The 24198-nt window shown below is 42.3% G+C and overlaps 1 pseudogene; it reads left to right on the forward strand.

Moving 5' to 3' along the window:
* The first annotated feature begins 660 nt into the window (after positions 1–660).
* LOC115670081 (cytochrome P450 82A3-like) lies at positions 661–9773 on the forward strand (annotated as a pseudogene).
* The last annotated feature ends 14425 nt before the right edge of the window (positions 9774–24198 follow it).

A 24198-nucleotide genomic window follows, 5' to 3' on the forward strand; every position in this document is an offset into this window, starting at 1 on the left:
TTTTAGAAAAATATTTTTCAAGTAATTTATTTTCTACTTAAAAGAAGATTATTTCCATGAAATTATTTTTCGACTTCCCGGTATTTGGATGATAGAAAACTAATCGATCTTCTGAAAATGTTTTCTATAAATTGAAAACAACAAGCTTAAAATTAGAGAAAACAACTTTCTTTTTTGACAAGAAGGAAATCACTTCTACTGTTCCATGAAAATAGATAATTTTTCTTGAAATTTAAGAAAATGTTTTCCCCTTTTTAGATTAGAAAATTCATTTTTTTTTTTAGCTTTAAGCATGCATCTTCTCTGTGACCATAAATTGTTATCATTTTCGGTAAACCAAATGTTGTTTTCTAGTAACATGTTGATTTCGCCACTAGGTGGTAAGGGAATTGGGGGATCGAGGCCGCTGGTACCAAAAAAACAGGGTTCGACTCCCCCGTTCCGCAAAGAGACAAAGCAAAAATTTGATAGAAATAAGAGATAAAGATAGGAAAGACTAAAATAAAAAGACATGTTGGTTTCTCGTACATAAAAGATGTGACCTAAGTACAAGAATATAATTAAACTCGATGAACGCGTAAACATCTAATAGAAGTACTGTCGTCATGGATTTCCACTATAAAGTTGGAGCTTAAACCCTCACAGGGCATCATACCCTTTTCCTCGGTGCTTCTACGCATTATATGCAGCAAAAATGGTCTCTCTGCTTCAAGACCTATCCCCCTTGTCCAGAATAATCGTAGCCATCCTCGTCCTATCAGTCCTTGTATTATTTAAATCGAGATCATCAAGCAAGCTCAAATCACCACTAGAAGCCGCAGGCGTATGGCCCGTCATAGGTCACTTGCCCATGTTAGTGAAATCCAAGCTTCCCCACAAGACCTTAGCATCCATGGCCGACCAGTACGGACCCATCTTCACCATCCGGCTCGGGATGTTCCCGGCCCTAGTGGTGAGCAGTTTGTAGATGGCCAAGGAGTGTTTTTTTTTTTTTGGTCGAAGACCAAGGAGTGTTTCACCAAGAACGATGTCGCATTGTCCACTCGGCCACAGCAATTGGCCGTAGAGATCCTGGGCTATGGCTATGCCATGATCGGATTTGCGCCATATGGCCCATACTGGCGTGAGATGAGGAAGATGGCCACCTTGGAGCTGCTCTCAAACCGGAGGGTCGAGTTGTTGCTCAACCCTATTCTGGCCTCAGAAGCGGACATGGCCATTCAAGAGCTGCACGAGCTTTGGATTGAGAACAAGGATCAGGTGATGCTTCTTCTGATACTGATGATCATTCGATGTGTTGTTTTGGTTGTTCTGGATGACAGGCCCTTTCATGGTCGTTTTTTATAATTTTTCTTCTTTCGGTAAGCAACGGTCGTTTCATAGTATAGGTGAGCTAGCTGAAGAAATGGTTAAAATTCAAATTCACAGAGTCTTGTTTCTACCTTATGGTACGTTTATGGCTGTTTAATAAAATAAAGGCTCGAGTTAATTATTGCATGCCGGCAGACAAAAAAAAAATCCGATGCTTGTGCTATCTCAATCAAGGGAATTTATTAGGAAGTTGAGATGAGAGAATTTTGTGTATATTATTGTTTGAATGAATTTAGACTACAAGGCCAAGTCCCTTTATATAGGGAAAGAATGAATAGTAATGAAGAGTAAACTCTAAATTATACATTATATCTAACATCCCCCCGCAAACTCAATGTGAGTTGAAACAAGTCAACTGGAGTTTGGAGAGAAGATCTAGGAACCGCCCAGGTGGATGTGTCTTTGTGAAGATATCGGCAGTTTGATCAGCTGATGAAGTAAAAACAAGTCGTAGAGTGCCACGAAGAACATGATAGCGGATGAAGTGACAATCTATCTCAATGTGTTTGGTGCGTTCATGGAAAACATCATTATGTGCAATTTGGATAGCACTACGATTGTCGCAATGTAGGACTGTCCCACTATGATGATGGACTCCCATATCTTCCAGTAGCCATCGCAACCATAATAACTCCGATGTGGTATCAGCAAGAGCTCGATATTCAGCTTCTGTATTAGAACGTGCAACAGTGGATTGTTTCTTGCTACGCCAGGAGATAAGTGAAGTGCCTAAGAAAAAACAGTAACCCGTAGTGGAGCGACGATCTTGAGGGTCACCACCCCAATCAGCATCTGAATAGGCAGTCAACTCCAATGTCGAATGAGCAGAAAAGTGAAGGCCATGAAATAACGTACCCTTGACATAGCGAAGAATACGAAGAACTGCAGCAAAGTGAGTTGTACGAGGCGTTGTCATGTACTGGCTGACAATATGAACATCATAAGCGATGTCAGGGCGAGTAACAGTAAGATATATAAGACTGCCAACTAGCTGTCGATAGAGGGTGGGGTTTTGGAGAGGAGTCCCATCACCGGCATCAAATTTGGCATTGATCTCAAGAGGGGTCGTAACGACCTTGGTGTCCGTGAGTCCTGCTCGAGAAAGAAGATCAGTGGCATATTTGGCTTGCGAAAGATAATAACCGGATGTGTCTGAGGTAACCTCCAAGCCTAAAAAATAACTAAGTTGTCCAAGATCCTTCATCTCGAACTGTTGACTAAGATAATGCTTGAGTTTTGAAATTCCGGGACGATCATCACCAGTAATAACCATATCGTCGACATATAAGAGCAGCAGAATAGACCCACGAGAAGTATGTCGAACAAAAAGAGCGTGGTCATAAGGACTAGATTTAAAGCCAAGAGATGCCATGGTGGAGCTAAACTTGGAATACCATGCACGAGGAGATTGTTTCAATCCATATAATGCACGACGTAATCGACATACTTGGTGGGAAGAATGAGTGTAGCCAGGAGGAGGTACCATATAAACTTCCTCGGTGAGATCGCCATTGAGGAATGCATTTTTGACATCCATCTGAAATGTAGGCCAACGATTAACAGCGGCGATAGCAAGGAGACTGCGAACAGAAATAAGACGTGCAACAGGGGCAAAAGTCTCTTCATAGTCAATACCATATTCCTGAGTGAAGCCTTTCGCAACTAGGCGAGCTTTATAGCGGTCCACAGTACCATTTGCTTTTGTCTTAATCTTGTACACCCATTTACAGCCGACAGCGGACTTACCAAGAGGCAGAGCAACTAAATCCCAAGTATGAGATTTGTCTAAAGCTTGTAACTCATCTGCCATTGCCTTCTGCCAAAGAGGATTAGTACTAGCTTCTCTATATGTGCGAGGTTCATGAAGGGAAGCTATCGTAGAATAACAATGGTAATCTTGAAGCCGAACAGAAGGTTGACTTACTCTGGTGGGGCGACGATCAGAGGAGGAAGGAATGACCGGTGGTGGAGAATCCGCGGAAGGTGCAGACACGTCAGAGATGGCCAAAGTGGAGTCATCAAAAGGCCCTGCTTCAAGATGAGGGAAAGATACATCTGGAATGGAAGAGTCAGATGTGGATGGAAGTGTGGTATCTTCTGGAAATAAGTCCACGGAAGGATTGGTAAAGAAAGGAACATGAGCAGAAGGGTCAAACAGATAAATAGAAGAGAACATCTTGTGTTCCCAAAAGGTGACATGACGGGACACACGAAGACGGTTGGAAGTGGGATCCCAACATCGATACCCTTTGTGCTCAATGCCATATCCAAGGAAGCAGCATACATGGGCACGAGGTTCTAATTTCGTGCGCTCATGTGGATGAAGGTGCACAAAACAGGCACTACCAAATACACGTAAAAGAGTGTAATTTGGGATACTATCATACAAACGCTCGTAAGGAGAGATGTGACCTATAATAGGTGATGGAGTACGATTTATAGTGTAAACAGCAGTGTGACAAGCTTCCCCCCAAAAACGTTCAGGACAAGAGGCAGAGATGAGTAAGGTGCGTACTACATCTAAGATATGCCTATGCTTACGTTTAGCTCTACCATTTTGTTGAGAGGTGCTAGGGCAAGAGCTATGACTGATAGTACCATTTTGAGAAAGAATCCGAAGAAATTCGGTATCTCTACATTCCATAGCATTATCAATATGAAAAATCTTAATATCCCGTGAAAATTGGGTTTTAACCATAGCAACGAAATCACGATAAATACGAGAAAGTTCAAAACGATTTTTCATAAGATAAAGCCAGGTATACCGAGAATGGTCATCCACAAAAATGACAAAATAGCGAGAGCCACCCATGGTAGGAGTGGGAGATGGTCCCCATATATCAGAGTGAATGAGATCAAACGGAGTATGGGATACAGAATCACTAGTCTGAAACGGTAAAGCATGATGTTTTCCCAACTTACAGGGCAGACAGTCAAAATGTTTAGTGTCAATGGAACCTAAATGACCACTTGAAATTAAAGAGTTTAACCTAGAAAAGGAAGCATGAACTAACCTAGAATGCCAAGTTTCAGATGACACTGTGGCAGCACAAGTAGCAAAAGAGGGCGGAATATTTAGGGAAACAAGCTCAAAGAGGCGCCCCACTTTACGGCCTGTCCCAAGTGTCTGTTGTCGCGACCGAACTCCCGAGCCCCCTTTTATCGAACATGCAAAAAAAGGGGGGGCTCGCCTGGTACGTGCTAAGTCTAGGTTCGGGACTTAACTCGGGCTCTCCCAAGCCCATACCATATCGCAACTTAGGGTTTAAGTTTTTAACATGCAAGTGGTTTACATCAAGGAGTCGCCACTAATCGATTTGGGGTGGGTCGATTAGAAACCCAAATAGGGTGATGGGAGAATCACCCTATTCCTACGAACCAGAGATTAAATGAGTTCGGGGACTTGGTTACACTAGTTGGATAACTAATGCCCTTTCGGTACCATTTTACCCTGTTCATTTCTGAAAACATTTGTCAGGCAATTTGGATTGATTTTAGGACCTTTCTCCTAACATGTGAGGTGATCAAGCGAGTGCATAATCAGAAACGATCAGCAGTCAGGAACACAACAATTCATGCAGCCTAAGGTTCTAACCTTAACTAAGTCAGATGACATTCAAAACATAACTCATGCGATTGTATTAAAAACATGCATAATAATACAGCGATAATAAAAATAACATGCAAAATATTACCGCGCAATCTCAGGCTTGTCTAATTTAAACAAGACAAAAATATGCACAATAATACTACAATAAATTAAACATTTAGAATATATCACACAATAATTTTTAAAAAAAGATTTTTTTTTTTTTTTTTTTGAAATTTTTTTTTTCGAAATATATATAGTACAGAAAAAAAAACAAAAAAAAATTTAAAATTTTTTTAATTATTTTTTTTTAAAAATAAAATAAAATAAAAATATTAATATAATATTAAACTGGGTCGGGTTGCGGATCCGGGCCGGGTCGGTCGGAACCGACCCGAATATACAGACTCGCGGGGAGGGGGCGCCGGAGAGGCCAAAATTGGCCGTCCGCCAGCTGACCCAGGCCAGCGCCGCCCCCAAATCGGCTTCTAGGAACACCGCCAAGCCTCGCCGTCCACCTGGGTCGCCGTTTGACCGCCGCTCGCCGGCCGGCGACCGAATTAAAAAACGGCCTCTTTGAGGCATTTTGTCGAACACCGAGCGTGCGCGACCAAAAACAGGAGATTCCAACCTGTTTCGAGGCCCCGCCGTCCTCGAGAAACCTGTTCTTACCTTTAACGATGATGCACGGACGGCGGGGGACGGCAGTATGGGCCGGGACTCGCGCGAAACGGCCGGCGCAGGTCCCGGCCAAACCGGGAGCAAAAACAGGGGAGAACAGAGCAGTTCGGGCCGGGGGATGACTCACCGGTCGACGGCGCGTTTGGGAGGCTTCCAACTAGTCGGGGGACGACGGCGACGCTGCTGGTTCTCGCTCGTACTCCGGCGTGATCTCGGTATGTCTAAACTCACTCTTTCTCTCTCTTTTCTCTCTCTGTCTTTCAAAAACGGCCGACCGGGGCTGCTTCCGGGAGTTGCCGATCGGCTTGCTGGTGACGACGAGGCCGGCTGGGACCTGCAAGACCCTCCGAGGCTCCTCTCTCTTCTCGGTTTCTCTCTCTGTTCTTTCTCTTCTCTCTATCTCTGTTTTTTTTTTCTGAAAAATGGCCGACCCACTCTCTCTCTCTCTCTGTGTCGCCGCCGTCGGCTCGGCAACGGGGATGGATGGCTGAGGCGCGGTGGCTGCCGGAGGTTTCCTGTCTCTCCCGGCTCACGCTCTCACGCTCCCTCTGTATTTTTCTCCAAAAATGGCCGACCGTGGCTCTCTCTCTCTCTCGTTTTTATAGGCGAACGACGGCGTCCCCCGGCTTCGTTACGTCTGCAATGACGACGGCCTGCACCGGCCTACCTGCCCCGCGACTTTCGCGGCCATGGCAGGCCGGTGCAGAGCAGAGTAAAAGTGGGGGCCGGTGCAGAGAGGGTGCAGAGAGACGGGGCAGAGAGTGAGAGAGAGCCTGGGAAATGGGGAAGACGGGACTGGCCTTAATGGCCAGTCCCTGTGGCGTGCTCGCCTGGGCCTCCTCTGACCGGATGACGACGATGAGGAGCGGCGCTGCCGTGCGTCACGCTTCGGTCGCGCACAGGGGAGAACAGGGGAGGAGAGAGCGACCGGCGCAGGGGGAAGGAAGAGAGGAAGGGGTTGGGCCGGGCCAGGCCCAGTCCGTGCGGAGGAAAAAAGAAAAGGAAACGGGCTGGGCCCGCGCAGGAGGAAAAAGAAAAAAAGAAATGGGCCGGGTCGGCCCAGCTCCGACCCGGCCCGACTCGATTTTTTTTTTAAATTAAACTTTATAATAGACTCTATTAGTGCAAATGTACCTAATTTCTATATGCAATGCATTTAAATTGAAATATTTTTGTTTTAGGAATTAAAGAAAATTAACTCATAAATTTTGTGCAATTAATTTTGGGCAAATTAAAAATAGGTGTCAACATCTGTCCCATCCGAGGATCCTGCACATGACAACCATGAGAAGAGAAGTGAATATCAAGACCAAGTTCACACAATTGGCCGACAGAGATCAAGTTGAGTGAGAGTTTAGGAACGAGGAAGGTGTTAGTTAAAGATAATGTAGATGTAGAAATGTTTCCTGTATGACTAACACTCATATGTGAATTATCAGCAGTAAGAATATGAGGTGCATGTGAAGCAGAGGATTTAGACTGAAATAAGGCAGAATTGGATGTCATGTGATTGCAACAAGTAGAATCAAAGAACCAAGAATCAGAAATACCCGGAGCAGTAGACATAGCAGAAGTGCTAGGAATAGAAGGAATAAAGGTACCAGATTCTCAGAGAACGGTACAAAGATCCTCCAAAGACACTAGTGTGTGGGACGATCCATGGGAAGAAGCTTCGACAATGGCAGCATTGGCAGATGGACGGACAGAGAGACCTCGGCTACGAGGTTGAGTGGTCGATCCTGTGGGTTGCATAGGCCGTAGCCGATAACAATTCGATGCCAAATGACCATGTCAACGACAATGTTTGCAAAATGGACGTCGCATGGAGGAAGAACTCGGAGTGGCAAGTACTGCATCCGTCGGTGTGGATATGGGCACAGTAGGACGTTGCGTTTTCAAGGTGGCCAATCGAGTCTCCTCATTCAATAAATCTGATATAACTGTCTCAAGAGAAGGAAAAGGATCTCTATGTAGAATGGAGGCTCTCACAGGTTCAAACTCATCATTCAGAGCCATAAAAAATTGCATGATACGAATACGATTACGATGTTCAGCAGCTCTACGAATATTACCATCCCCTTCCATGCGTGGTTCACACAAGGTCAACTGATCCCAAATAGCATGCATGGATGATAGAAAATCATTAATAGATTGACTGGGCTCCTGACGCATGTGATATAAAGTCCCTAACAACCGATACTGATGGGAAACATTTGAACTAGAATAACGACGATCAAGAAGATCCCAAGCTTGTTTTGCTGTATTAAAAAGGCCAAACTGGAGTCGGATAGATGGGATCGAAGTATTTCGAAACCATGTGAGAATCTGGTGATTTCTGTTATCCCATTCATCCAATCGATCCACAAATTTATCATCAGTTTCTTCAGCAATTCTAGTAGGTACCCTAATTTCTCCAGTGACATAATTATAACAATTATATCCCATTCATCCAAGCCGACGTCCTTTCAAGAAACTTGATATTTCTTGAGACCATAAAATATAATTAGAACCATTCAAAATAGTCTGAATTGGCATTGAGACTTCCATTCTATCCATGATATGCACTTCACTATTATGGAATCAGCAGAATCTAATATATCGAGAGCTGATATGACAAAAATAACAACAAAAACGAACTCAGGACGTCGGAATACCTCAAGAACCGGTCGGAAAACACCGGAAACCGATAAGAAAATGGTCGAAACGGCCAGAAAATCGACGGAACCGGCCTGGGCTGAACCGGTCAACGGTCGGTCAACGCCGGTCAATGGTCGGTCAACGATCGATCAACTCTGGTCAACGATCGGTCAAATGGATGACGTGGTAGATGACGTCAGCTGGGCGTGTGCCCAGCGCGTGCGGGCGCGTGTCAGCTGGGGGAGGCGCGTGGATTTCACGTGCAGGCCTTGGGACGGCGCGTGAGGCCGCGTCCGGAGGACGGCGAGTTGTGGGTTGGTGTTGGTTTTTGGAAAAACACGGCGGAGGATGTCCAAAACACCGGTGAACAGCAATGGGCTACCTGGGTCCGAAGTGCGGCGGCGCGTGGCGGTGCGTGCAGTGGCGTCCGGCGGTTGTTGGCGATGAAATTTCAGGACGTGGGTCGTCTGAGGGCGGCGAGTCTGCTGGTGGTCTCGGTTTTCTGAAATGAGCAGCGGAAGTATACCGAGCAGTGATGAAAAGCTTCGGTCTTGTCGGAGAACCGGGGCAGCGCGGCCGGTGCGGCTGGCGTCGTAGCGGCCACGGTGTGGCAGGCTCGATGGGCGCTCCTCAGGTAACAATGTAGCTCTGATACCAAGTTGAGATGAGAGAATTTTGTGTATATTATTGTTTGAATGAATTTAGACTACAAGGCCAAGTCCTTTTATATAGCGAAAGAATGAATAGTAATGAAGAGTAAACCCTAAATTATACATTATATCTAACATAGGAAATGGACACCCTAAATGGAGTGGTGAGTCTTGTGATGCATGCAACAAAGTCCGTGTTCTAATAATTTGCGGGATTTGGTTGACGGTTCAGGAAGGACTCCCCTGTGGTTGACATGCAATCCTGGTTCGATTCATCTTGCAATCATTGCAAATACAAATGATCACATACTTAGCTCACCCATTTAGGTCTCGATTCGTATCTTTCTTGGTTCTTAATTCATGAGACTAGTGAGGGTATTTGCAGTAACTCGATCAACTAACCATGAGTTTTCTTGCCGTAAAAGAAACTACATAGAATGACAAAGGAGATCAATGATGTATTTTCCAAAATTGAGTATCCATTTCTTCAATTCTTTTAGTTCGTGAGAATAATCGAAACATCAATATAGCATAACATCTAGTTCATTCTGATTCATTAGGCCATGTCATGGTCGACTAGAAGGAGTGGTTTGCAAAGTTGACTCTGAACGTGATCGTCCGAATCGTGGCCGGAAAGCGCTACTGTGCGGCGGATGAGGAAGAGGAGCAGCGGTGCCACAAGGCAATACGAGAGGTCTTCCAGTTCTTGGGGATGTTTATAGTGGCAGACGCTCTTCCCTTTCTTGAAGTGGCTCGACTTAGGGTGACATGAGAAGGCTATAAAGAGTACTGCAGAAGAACTAGACAAAATTATTGGTGGTTGGTTAGAGGAACACGAGGAATAATAAGGATTTGACTGAGACCACTGGTAATACAGATTTCATGGACGTCATGCTTTCGATCCTTAACGACAAGGAAACTGGAAGTCATGATGCTGGTACAATTATAAATGCTGCATACTTGGTAAGTTTTTGTTCCCTCCTTCTTAGACTTTTCGTGAAAAATATGACATTTCTGGAAAATATTTTTTAGTGTTTGGTTGCAACCTGAAAATGAACTAGACAATATTTTCCACCGTTTGATAGGGAAAATCTGATTTAATTATCAAAAAATTCATATTTTGTAAGTCATATTTTTCTTTTCATTTTTTTCATTTTTTTGTTATTTTTCCTTCTTCCTCGTCCGGTCGCCGGCCACGATGATGACCTGCAACCGGCCACAGGCAAGGGACAAGCACACCCTAATCTGGCAAGGCTCGACCTCGCCAGATTTCAGCAAGCTCGAGCCTTGCCGGTCTTGGGCGAGGCTCCACCTCGCTAAATCTGGTGAGCTAGGTGAGGCTCGAGTTTGCCCGAGGCTTGCGAGCTCGACCCTTGCTTGAGGTCGCCAAAGCCTTGCCAACCTCTGGCAACCTCAGCCAAGCTCGAGCCTCGCCTAAGGCTGGCGAGGCACGAGCTCGCCGAAATTTGGTGAGGTTGAGCCTTGCCGGCCTTGAGCGAGCTCGTTCCTCGCCTATGGCCAGTTGCCGACCATCACGGCGGCCCACTGAGGAAGAAGAAAAAAGAAAAAGAAAAAAAGGAAAGAAAAGAAAACATAAAAAGAAAAAGAAAAATATAAATAATTAAAAAAAATCGTTTTTTAAATGTTCGTTTATTAAAACGAACTTTTCATTAACTAATGATCTGAGCTCGAGCATCGAGAACCCAAGCACGGCCTTCGTGGACCCGGGCCTCAGCTTGGGACTAGAGCTCAAGCGTCGGGGACTCGAGCTCAAGCGTCGGAAAACCGATTTTCACTATACTTAGGTAGTCATAATGTCTTGCTAGAGACCGCTTATGACTTGTGGGCCAAAAGAGTTTTGGGCACACTGCTAATGTTTAGTGAACCTACATGGTCGTACACAATAGCGAACGGACTTAATGTTGTCTGTGCGCCTTGATCTACTTAAGAAGTAGATTTTAATTTATTCTCCTATTTAAATTATCTATGTGGTCGTACGCGTTATGAGATAACAATTAAACGTACGATTGAAGGTTGACGGTTTGGCGGGCCCAAATAGCCCGGCCCACTTCTTTTAATTCCGCTAGATAATGAGGCTGTATAAATAGATAGAGAATCGTTCTCTGTCTAGGGTTTTTTCGACAGAGTATCGAAAATCAAAAGGCGTTCAAGAAAAAGGAACTTCAAGATCTTTCGCTAGCACATGGATCGTTGGAGAATTCCGTTCGTGTGTGTGGATACCGGTAGAGGCGCAAGACTTGGGGCGCTCATCCAGACACAATCAGTTGCTGATTTATCTTCGATCTGCAAAAGGTACGTATCGAAATTCCTTTTCGATTTTAATATACACATGGATCCTGTCTAGGGTTCTATATTCCGCTGCGTTGTTTTCGTTGATGAACCCTTCAGTGGTATCAGAGCAACTTGTGATATATTGAAGTTGAATCGGAAACCCTAATTGTTGATACATATGATGTATGCCTAAAGTGAGTCTAAATTAGGGTTAGATGAATTTAAAATACGAATTGATATGATCAATTGATAAGGAACGAAGCAAGGATGGATCGATCCTGTTCCGCTCGCGCTTGGGCTGTTGCCCGAGGCGGAGACGGAGGGCGGAGACGGCGGCGCGTCTGGGCCTGTTGCCCGAGGCGGAGACGGCGGCGCGTCTGGGTCTGTTGCCCGAGGTGAAGACGGCAGCGTGCCTGGTCATCCGGCGTGTCGAGGACTCGAGGCGTTCCGCCAGATGCGTACGGTGAGGGCGCGGGAGGTGGCAGCGACAGATAGTCTCCCGAGAACACAGAATTGAGAATTCTGTCTAGGTTTTCGGGGCTCTCCTCGGAAAATAGAATTGAGAATTCTGTCTAGGTTTCGGGGGCGCTGCCCCCGAGCCCCTGCGAGGGGCTCTGCCCCTTGACCTCGCGAGGGGCGCTGCCCCTCGACCCCGCAAGGGGGCGCAGCCCCCTTGACCTCTGCATGGAATTGATCGTTCCCACAGCCAGAGGAGGTTATCAGTACTTCATTACATTTGCTGATGATTTCAGTAGATATGGATATGTTTACTTGATGAAACATAAATCCGACTCCTTTGAAAAGTTCAAGGAATTTCAGAATGAAGTACAGAATCAACTTGGCAAGAATATCAAGGCTCTTTGATCTGATCGAGGAGGAGAATATTTAAGCCAAGAGTTCAATGACCATCTCAAAGAGTGTGGAATTGTTTCACATCTCTCTCCTCCTGGAACACCACAGTGGAATGGTGTCTCTGAGAGGAGAAATCGAACTTTGTTAGACATGGTTTGATCAATGATGAATCATTCAGATCTTCCATTATCTTTCTGGGGATATGCACTCGAGACAGCTGCGTTTACACTAAATAGAAGTCCATCAAAAGCTGTAGAGAAGACACCATATGAGATGTGGACAGGAAAAGTTCCTAGTATGTCTTTTCTAAAGATTTGGGGTTGCGAAGCTTATGTAAAACGTTTACTTTCTGATAAGCTTGGATCCAAATTTGATAAATGCTTCTTTGTGGGATATCCTAAAGAAACGAAAGGATATTACTTTTACAATCCATCAGAGAACAAAGTGTTTGTTGCTCGAAATGGTATCTTTTTAGAGAAAGAGTTTCTTACTAAAGGAACCAGTGGGAGTAAGGTAAACCTCGAAGAAGTTATTGTGCCACAAGAGGGTGTTCCAGTTCATGAGGAACCTCAATTAGATCTACAAAGAGTTGTAGAGTCTACTCCAGTGGCACCTATAGTTCGTAGGTCTGAAAGAACACATCGTGAGCCTATGAGATATGGTTTTCACGTGACAGAACACCATCATCTATTGTTAATAGAAAATGACGAACCTACGACCTATACAGAAGCTATGATGGGCCCAGACTCCGATAAATGGCTTCAGGCTATGAAATCCGAAATGGACTCAATGTATCAAAATAAAGTTTGGACTTTGATTGATCCACCCGAAGGTGTCAAACCTATAGGGTGCAAGTGGGTTTTCAAGAAGAAAACTGATATGGATGGAAATGTTCACATCTATAAAGCACGGCTAGTAGCTAAAGGTTTCAAACAAACTCATGGTATTGACTATGACGAGACCTTTTCGCCAGTGGCTATGCTTAAGTCCATTCGGATTATCCTAGCGTTTGCTGCATATTATGACTATGAGATATGGCAAATGGATGTAAAGACAGCTTTCCTTAATGGAAAACTAGAGGAGGATGTGTATATGATACAACCTGAAGGCTTTACATCACCAGATAACACTGGGAAGATATGCAAGCTTCAACGTTCTATTTATGGATTGAAGCAGGCATCACGGAGCTGGAATATTCGTTTCGATGAAACTGTCAAAGAGTTTGGCTTCATTAGAAACAAAGAAGAGGCTTGTGTATACAAGAAGTCTAGTGGGAGTGCAATTGTGTTTCTAGTGTTGTATGTGGATGACATACTACTCATTGAAAACGACATTCCTATGCTTCAGTCAGTTAAGACATCGCTAGGAAAATTTTTCTCCATGAAGGACATGGGAGAAGCAAACTATATCTTGGGGATCAGGATCTATAGAGATAGATCTAAGAGACTTATTGAACTGAGTCAAAGTACATATGTTGACAAAGTCATCAATAGGTTTAATATGCAAGATTCCAAGAAAGGTTTTCTCCCGATGACACATGGCATAAGTCTTAGCAAGACTCAGTGTCCTTCAACACAAGATGAGCGAGACCGCATGAGTAGGATTCCTTATGCATCAGCTGTGGGATCCATCATGTATGCTATGTTATGCACTCGTTCTGACGTTGCTTATGCATTGAGCATGACAAGTAGATACCAGTCAGATCCAGGGGAACCTCACTGGATTGCTGTCAAGAATATCCTTAAGTACTTGAGAAGAACTAAGGATTTATTCTTAGTCTATGGAGGTGAGGAACATATCACTGTAAATGGTTACAATGATACTAGTTTCCAAACCAACAAAGACGACCTTCGATCGCAGTCAGGTTTTGTCTTTTGCGTGAATGGTGGAGCGGTGTCTTGGAAAAGTTCCAAGCGGGAAACTCTTGCGATTCTACGACGAAGCGAGTATATTCTTGTCTTGAAGCATCAAAGGAAGCTGTTTGGATTCGAAAGTTCATAGAAGAACTGGGAATCAGTCCCACTAGTTCGATTCCAGTGGACCTTTATTGTGACAGCAATGGGGCCATAGCTTTGGGTAAAGAGCCTAGGTCTCACCAGAAGACCAAACACATACTCAGGAAGTATCATCTCATTCGAGAATTTATTGAAAGAGGTGATGTCAAGTTGTGCAAAGTTGCAACGGAGTTGAATACAGCTGATCCGTTGACGAAGGCTCTTCCACAACCTAAGCATGAGCGTCATTGTAACGCTTTAGGCTTTAGACACATTAGTGATTGGTCTTGATGTGAGTGGGAGTATATGTGATATACATTTTCATTGTTCATTAATAAAATATATATATTATATTTGATTTCGATTTAATTTGAGTATATAATTGAATGCGAAATCTTTATCTCCTGAATATTGAATATCCTTAATAGATAATCATATACGTGATTTGATCGTGAAACTCTATTAATAGAGTGGATATTAATATTCTAAATGTCCTTAGTCAATTGCCATTGTGCATTGGGACGCAAATGGCGTTTGAGACTAGCATGTGAGTCAACTGATGATCAAGTTTCACGGGTCATGAATATAGAGATATAAAGTTGATCACATGGAATACATGTTGGAGAACATTGTATTGAACCGACCCGCTATGAGAATACTGTAGGATTGTTATATAATGTCATCAGTATTTCTCATCACAGCTGTAGAGTATAGTCCTTTGACCTGAGTCTGCCATGGTTTCCTAGACGTGGATTGGCATGCTTTAACATTGCCAAACGTCAGCCGTAACAGGTGATTATAAAGGTAATGGCTGGGTATGTCATGAAGCGTGCTGAGTGATGTGAGTAGACAAGATGGGATTTGTCCCTCTCATATAACGAGGGTATGATTTCCTGGCCTCCCGTAGAGTTGAGACTGTGAAATGCATGGCCATGCTCAAGTGAGTTGAAGAGTCAACTACTTGTTTTGACAGTCTAACTGCGGTATCGGGAAAATGAGTTTAAGCTATATAAGGATGACACTTGTCCTGCCTTATGCTTAACTCGGAAATCAAGTGACAAAGAGACTTAGTTTATATGATTGGTTCTAGTGCAAGTGGGAGATTGTTAGTGGTCTGCCCTAAGAATCAATCAAGGTTGATATTCTAATATTAGTTGTGGATTAGGTTGTGTCGGAAAACCGATCTTCACTATACTTAGGTAGTCATAATGTCTTACTAGAGACCGCTTATGACTTGTGGGCCAAAAGAGTTTTGGGCACACTGCTAATATTTAGTGAACCTACAGGGTCGCACACAATAGCGAACGGACTTAATATTGTCTGTGCGCCTTGATCTACTTAAGAAGTAGATTTTAATTTATTCTCCTATTTAATTTATCTATGCGGTCGTGCGCGTTATGAGATAACGATTAAACGTACGATTGAAGGTGGACAGTTTGGCGGGCCCAAATAGCCCGGCCCATTTCTTTTAATTCCGCTAGATAATGAGGCTGTATAAATAGATAGAGAATCGTTCTCTGTCTAGGGTTTTTTCGACAGAGTATCGAAAATCAAAAGGCGTTCAAGAAAAAGGAACTTCAAGATCTTTCGCTAGCACGTGGATCGTTGGAGAATTCCGTTCGTGTGTGTGGATACCGGTAGAGGCGCAACACTTGGGCGCTCATCCGACACAATCGATTCTTGATTTATCTTCGATCCGCAAAATGTACGTATCGAAATTCCTTTTCGATTTCAATATACAGATGGATCCTGTCTAGAGTTCTATATTCCGCTGCGTTGTTTTCGTTGATGAACCCTTCAGCTAGGGCATCAGGCAAGGGCACTAGGGCTTTAGGCTCGGCCTTGATAGACCCGAGCGTGGAAACCAAGGGCCCTGACTTGGCCTCGATGGACCCGAGCCCAGGCACCGAAAACCTTATCCTAAACGCTAGGGACTCGGGAACCAATTTGGGATTTCTTTGTTCAAGCGTAGAATTTCGGGTTCAAGCGCCGATAAATAGTTATATTTTGGAAAATGTTTTCCGATTTTTCAAAGAGGAAATCATTTTTATAAATTTAAGCATAGGTTTTCCATTGACCCGTTGACTCATTTTTCTAAGCGAACCAAACGCCAGAAAATGAGAAAAATATTTTCTTAAAAAATATTTTCCGCGAAATAAACGGAGTTTTAAAGTAGTCGATTCTTTCTCGTAATGATAGTTGCCCACATATCAATGTAAAAGGGGGCGATTTTCCATAGGTTTAGTTAAATTCAACTAGGGTGAGCATGATCCAGATGGTCCGGTTCCAGAGTTGAAACCACATAAACCGAATAGGAAGGGATAGGTTTAGGAAACCTGAACTGAGAATCAAACCGATTTAACATAAAACCAGCCTGGAACTGAACCGATGTAAGTTGGTTTAAGGGTAGACTGGGAGCCATCCTATCGTACAATTTGTTTTAGTATATTAAAAGATATGAATATTGACATTTAAAATCGTTCGTAGCCATGTCGAATTTGCTCACTACTTGTAAATCAAATTAATGTTTGAGAGACATTCAATAAGTTTTTTTTATGACTTTTTGAAAGCGAAACCGAACTTTCTCTAAGTGTCCTAGCACATTACTAAGTTTTTTAACATATTCTTCAATAAATTTACAAATTTTGGGTACATTTGTTTCGCTGAAAATGAATAATTTCGGAAAGCATTTTTCTAAAAGTTATTGCTTGTATCGCTTATAAAAATAAATGAACAAAAAAAATTATCGTCATCCATGAAAATGTCGATAATGAAAACATTTTACATTGATCATTAATTTCAAGTGATACAAAAGATAATTTTTAGGTTAATATTTTTCAAATCATTAACTTTTTGTGAAACAAATGGAGCCTCTAAAAATACAGTCTAACAAAGAACTAAAAAAAAATGATAAACATATCATTAAGAAAAAAAACAGATTTTCTCTATTTTTCTTTGATACGACTAATTATAAAACTTAAAAATTAATTTTCCCCTTTTATAAAATAGGCACATTGAACAATAATATTGATATAATTAAGCTTGATAATTGAAAAATCACATAGATTGGAAATCAAGTAAATCAAAGAACCCAATTTGCAAATAAAAATGCTTGGAGCACTCAATTACACAAGCTGCTCAATTTAGAAGACTAAATTTGCACTTCAAGTAATTTCTCGTATAACATTGTGGGCTTATTTTTATTATTAAATTAATGCCATGGGCACATGATCTTAAATTAATGTCATGGGCACGTGACCTTCATATCTCACTTCTAACGAGGAATATATATTGCTCGTATGTGAAAACGGTGATTACGGGAGGAAGTGATACCGCGATGGTCACCCTGACATGGGCAATCTGGCCGTTGCTCAACAACCTTCACATCCTGAAGAAAGCTCAAAAGGAGCTCGACGCTCAGATCGGCAAGCAGAGGCATGTGAAAGAAGCGGACTTCGCCAGCCTAACATATCTCCAAGCCATAGTGAAGGAGACCTTCTGATTGCATCCTGCGGGCCCACTCTCGGCGCCGCGCTTGTTCACCCAGGATTGCACTGTCGGCGAGTACCATGTGCTCAAGGGCACGAGGTTGATCTTGAACATCTAGAAAATCCAAACCGACCCTAGGTCTTGGTCCGATCCATTGAAGTTTAGGCCGGAGAGGTTCTTGAGCAGCCACAAGGACGTCCATGTGCAGGAATCCAACTTTGCGCTCCTACCTTTTGGAGGTGGCAGGCGAATCTATCCCGGAATATCTTGAGCACGAGCTCGCGACCACGGTCGCTCGAGCTTGAGATCAAGCTCCGTGGCCATGGTGGCCGCAAGAAGAAAAGCAAGCACACAGAGAAGGAGGAGAGAGATCACAGAAAGAAGACGTAGCAATTAACGAAGAGAGAGAGAGGAGGCAACAGTTTGAACGAGAAAAAGGTCGGATCCGGCCGACGCGTGGACTTGTCGGCCATTGAATGAGCTGGCCCCACAATTACGTGGAGGGGCTGACCCACCCAATATTTTCTCCTGGAACACTACTTGCATGAAAAGGCTTACGTATTCTGATTGCATTACGATGTCAAATGTCAATACTGCCGTTTACCACTCGGATGCATACCGTGTGACCTGTCGTGTACGGACTTATTCATCCTTTCCTTGCTCATGCGCCAGTCCTACAGGTTTAGTCGTCGTCCATCAGATCTCCACCACAATCTCATATGACCATAACATTGTCATCATCTATTGGATGATTGCAATGTATCCCTTGCCCCGCTCTGCTTGGGCCTACTTACCTCACTATCTACTAATACACCTTTTTCTCACATGTATGAGCGTGCGGGCTTGCGTATATATATATATTGAAACATTCCATTCTTCCAATTTTATGCTCGGTCCAAAAAGTTTGAAAAATCAATCTTCAAAGAAAGGGGTTGAGACCACCCGCCTGGGTGGCGCTGCTGGAGCGCGCACTCTTCCTCTCGTAAAAGGTTGAGTGTTCGAATCCGGGCGCCGCAGGTGACTTAACCGGTGGCACGTGTGTGGTGGTAGTAGCGCGTGTCGCCCTGGGGTTTCTTCTCATTTGTCGGCCGTGCGGGGGTTCCCTGGGTTACCAAAAAAAAAAAAAAAGGGGTTGAGTGGTTGCCTTATTATAATGCAGCAACTTCCTTATTTGTGGGTAATCTTGAGAGCTATACACATCACCCAATGAGTTGATTCTTACCTGATACATGTAGACGCGGCAATTTACGTATGTTCTAGGATTTCTTCGAGCAAAAATTCGAAATACATGCTATAAGAGAAAAGACTACAATAAAATTGAGACACTTCATTGATTTACCACACATTCCATCTTATCTATCCACTCAATATCATCACATTTCTACATTAACCTTTGGTCCATGTAACAAAAGCGACAGACAAGATACATAAGCTAATGAATTCTTTTCCGGAAAATTTTAAAAATTATTTCCACTTTTCATCCCCAGATCAGTTTCCAAACAAAATCCCCAAGCTAAAAGACAAATTTACCCTCAGATCTAATTGCGCTCAATGCCACCATAGCTCCATGAAATCTGGTCTAGCTCTACGCCTTAAAGGAGATAAAACCATATCTGGGTCATGGAGCTTGACCATTTTTGACGTTAGGTAGAGGTGGGAGAGAGATACCAGTCAAGCTCGAGTTCAAGTTACTTGAGTATCTCGTCGAGTCAATCTTGAGCCAACTGATACTCAACTAGATTAGTTGCGAGTCTAATCGAGTTTTTATTATTTCTTTCAAAAATATTAATACTTATAAAAATTAGACATAATATACTCAAAATACATGGCATTTGAGCATATTGAACTCGAGCTCAAGTTTATAAATTAATTATTATCAGGTCGAGGCTAGTCGAGTTAGCTTGAGTATATTAGTTTTCTAATCGACATCTAACAAAGTCAATATCAGAATATCTAATAAGCATAAATCCATGCATAGCCTTTGTATGCTTGTCCGCGGAGGTGTAGTACGATAAAGAGCATTCTTACATGCATTCGTCTATGGTAGTATTGTAGGGAGGTCTTGTGCGATGACTATTGAGTAAAAAAAAATGCAAATGTGAATAATGCAAGTGATATTTTCGTTTAGGGGCCGAATTTGATCCTTAATAATCAAAATTTAGATGTCAATAACAGTAAAATGTATTTATCTTTAAATTTGAAATAATTTATTCAAAAAAAACAACAAGATTATAAATCAATAGCTGCAGTTCGAGTTCACGTGCACTAAACATCAATTTCAAACATCATTTAAAAGTCCGTATTGAGGTTGGGACGTGTTAGGTTTCTAGTTCAAAGTAATCAGGCTCAGAGGGGATAGCCATCCCCCAAATCAATCTCGCAGACATCAATTCATATTATATCTGAATAGCTTAAATTTATGAAAAGCATAACGTCCCGATGGTGGGACAATCCAAAATCTCCTACTCTCTTTCTATCTTTATCTTTCTCAATGAAAAAAAGGAATATTTTCTTAGTGTTTTACCTCAAAAAGATGACGAGGTCAGCGCGAAATCTCTGACGAAATGGGTTAGATCATCATTTTGTATTATATATGGATAGCTGAAAATTTGTGAAAAGTATAAACGATGATGAGAAGATAAAAAGAGGACGACAACGTCAAAAGATGGATCTGCGTATCGCTGCTTTAGATATGGCGGGACAAGTCGAGATCTGAAAAGGATTTCTTGTTTGTCCTTCCATGTTTGAAATAGAAACGCCCTATGAAGTTGGGCCATTAGGGTTAGCCGTCGTCTGCCGAGGAGAAATTAGGAAACTTAAAAACTCCAACTCGTTCTTCTCTTCTCGAATGAAAGGTCTGTTGTGATTTGTCATCCAAGATGTGTACGCTCCCCACGTGATTCCTGCTCTATCGTTTCCGCGTGTTGTGGACTGTGGGAAATTCAGAACCACGTGTGCGCCCTTGGGTGGAATTCGAATTGCAACAATAATGTACCCGGGGCTCACACTTCGGAAATTTTGTGTTGATTACTGAAGTTGGATATGGAGGACAACCCCCAATGCGCTGAAGTTTCGACCATGTACCGGGAAAAAACAAAACACTTGAGAAAACTCATATGCATGTATCTTGTCCTTTGACATCCGACTGATTCCGATTGAATGTGGTGGTCCTTGCGGCCCATAAACACCTGATAAGTACAAGAGTGCTTCGTACCTAAATCCGTGTGAAGAGAATAGACATGCTTATCACTTGAACAATCACGTCTTAAATATATTCAAACTGGTTGAAAAAGGTCTAAGGCTCCGTTCGTTTGCCGGAAAATATTCTCCTTTTGAAAAATATTTTCCCGGAAGTCATTTTCCTGAAAAATGTTTTTCTGGAACACAATTCTCTCGGTGTTCGGCTAAAATTTGAAAAAGTTTCGGAAAATATTTTACGGTGTTCGGCGACCGCCGTCCGGAGCGTCCGGCGGCCGTCGGCGGGCGGCGGCGGCGGCGGCGGTGACCGGCGATTCACTTCCTCTCCCACGGAAAACATTTTCCCTCCCATGGGCAATTTTGCCTTCACTTTAGGAGAAAATGATTTCCTCTTTGTGAAAAGAGGAAATCATTTTCCTCAAAATAATGAAGGATTTTGGGGTGGGAAAGGAAAATATTTTCCCACGGAAAATATTTTCCGCCCCCTAACACCGGAAAACGCGGAAAATGTTTTCCGGAAAAAAAATTTTCCGGAAACGAACACAGCCTAAGCATGCGTTTGTTTTTCGATAAGCATGTTCATTGTTCATCCTCTTCTTCATCTTATTATTTATTTATTTCACGAAAAATAAATAATTTGAAAAATATGTTCTTATAAATTAGGGAAAATACTACAAAAACCTTTAAATTATGCCACTTATGACAAATTTACCCTGAATTTTTTTTTTGTGACACGAAAAATCCCAAACTATACCACTTGTGATAAATTTACTCTGAACTTTTTTTTGTGACACAAAAAATCTCAAATTATGTCACTTGTGACACGTTTACCCCACAATACTTTGGCCCATGGACATTTTCGTCTTTTTCCTTTTTTATTTTTTTTTCCTTCTCTCTTCCCTCCACCGGCCATGGCAGAGGGAAGCTGGCGAGGGCCCTCACCCTCACTTGAGCCGGAGTCGGGCGAGGGTGACCTCGCCCGACGTCGGCGAGGGTCGCCCTTGCCAAATCCGGCGAGGGCAGCCCTCGCCCAGCACTGGCAAGGGTCCTCGCCGGCTTCCCTCCACCATGGTCGGCGGAGGGAAGAGAGAAGGAAAAAAAAAAGAAAAAGGAAAAAGTCGAAAATGCCCATAGGCCAAAGTATTGTGGGGTAAATATGTCACAAGTGGCATAGTTTGGGGTTTTTCGTGTCACAAAAAAAAGTTCAGGGTAAATTTGTCACAAGTGGCATAGTTTGGGGTTTTTCGTGTCACAGAAAAAAGTTCAGAGTAAATTTGTTATAAGTGACATAGTTTAGGGTTTTTGGTGGCATTTTCCCCATAAATTATCACTAGTATCACCTACAAAAAAGAAAGAAAAAAATTTCACTTGTACAAAAATGGTCAAATATAAATTGTTGTCGATTTGACTAATAATTTTAAGTAATACAAGTGATATTTTCGGGAAAATGTTTTACAAATCATTTGTTTTATGCGAAACAAACAAAGCCCATGGTTCGTTTGTTTGAAGAAAAATTGTTTTCAGGAAATTATTTTCCGACTTTATGGTATTTGGTTGACGAAACCTAGTCGATCTACGGAAAATGTTTCCATACACGAAACAACAAGTTTAGAGTGGAAAAATATAACTTCCCCAAATGGCATAAACCACTGAACAAAAGAAAACTAACAATTTTCCTTGAATATGAATTTTATGAAAGATATTTTTCGTTATCATAAAGTTTTCAATGAAAATTGGGAAATACTTTGTGATAAAGGAAAATACTTTCTGAAAAATCATTTTTCAAGAAAAGGTTTTCCCTTTTTAGGTTAGGAAATTCATTTTCTTAACTTGAAGCACACATATCTTCTATGACCATAAATAGTTTTCCGTTAATTAATCATTTTCAACAAACCAAAGTCCAGAAAACTAATTCGCGAATTTTTTTTTCACTTAAACAAACACACTCTAAGGGTGCACTTGTTTAACAGAAAAATCAATGATAAAGGAAAATGATTTTCCGAAAAGCATTTTTTATGAATACAATTAGTTTTCCTTTGTTTAGTGATGCATGATCAAAAATTTGGATTTCATTGGAAATTGATTTAAATTTAATCTTAGGCAAAAAAAATCAAAATTTTTAATAATTTGTATTATTTTAAAAAATTTGAATTTCTTTTTTTTTAAATCAATTATTTTTAAAGTTCTTTCCTTTTCTTTTTCCTCCTTCCTCCTCCGCGACCGGCCAGCAACAGCCACAGGCGAGCACGAGGCTCGCCTGGATCGACCGAGCCTCAAGTTCGTTGGCTTGCATCTTGGCCAGTCGCTAGGCAGGCCGTCGCCGAGGCACATAGTCGGTGGAGGAAAAATAAAGGAAAATAAAGAAAAGAGAAAAGAAAGAAAGACAGAAGGAAAAAGAAAAGAAGAGAAAAAAATAAAAGAAATTAAAAATTCAATTTTTTGGAAAAAATATTTTTATAAGAACAAACATTTCATTAACCAAGGGTCCAAACCTGAGCATTGAGGACCCGCACACGGCCTTTGCAGACTTGGGCCTGCGGGTTGGGACTAGAGTTCGAGCGTCAAAGACCCGAGGACGACCTTTATGGAATCGAGTTCAGGTGTTGGAGTATCGGATACGGGCATCAGGGATTCGGGCCTGGCCTCGATGGACCCAAGCGTGGGCACCGGGGGCCGGGCTCAGGACACTGAGGTCTCGGGCCTAGCCTTGATGGACTTGGGCCTGGACACTAAAAACATGGTCCTGAATTTCGAGATCCGAGAACCAATGTTGAGGTTTTCATGCTCAAGTATAGAGTTTCGGATTCAAGTGCTGCTAATCATATTTTGGAAAACTTTTTTCGGTTCTTTCAAAGATAAAATCATTTTCCTAAATTTAAGCTTTAGTAGAAAAATATTTTCCGTTGACTCGTTTTTCTAAGTAAATTAAATGCCGAAAAATGAGAAAAATATTTTTTTGAAAAATGTTTTTCGTGAAATAAGTACCCTAAGTAAGGTGTTGGTTCCGCCACTAAATACACTGTCAAGTGGTAAGGGAATTGGGGATGGGGCGCTAGTATTATAGATGTAGGATTGGATTTTTACACTTGATAAAGAGGCAGAGCAAAATTAATGAGACGAGAGTTAAAGATAAGAAACACTAAAAAAGAAAGACGTGTTGTTTCCTCGTTCAAAAACGACGAGAACTAAGTAGGACAAATAATTTAACTAGAAGGACACGTAAATATCTATACGGAAGGACTATAGTGATAGATATCCACTGCCAACGTAGGGACCACCACAAACAATGTCGCCAACCACAAATTTATAATTTAACTAGAAGGACACGTAAATATCTATACGGAAGGACTATCGTGATAGATTTCCACTGCCAACGTAGGGACCACCACAAACAATGTCGCCAGCCACAAATTTATAATTTAACTTGAAGGACACGTAAATATCT

Source organism: Syzygium oleosum, unplaced genomic scaffold (assembly GCF_021117445.2).
Source record: "Syzygium oleosum isolate NSW1041296 unplaced genomic scaffold, Sole_v2.1 Sole_v2.22, whole genome shotgun sequence".
Lineage (NCBI taxonomy): Eukaryota > Viridiplantae > Streptophyta > Magnoliopsida > Myrtales > Myrtaceae > Syzygium > Syzygium oleosum.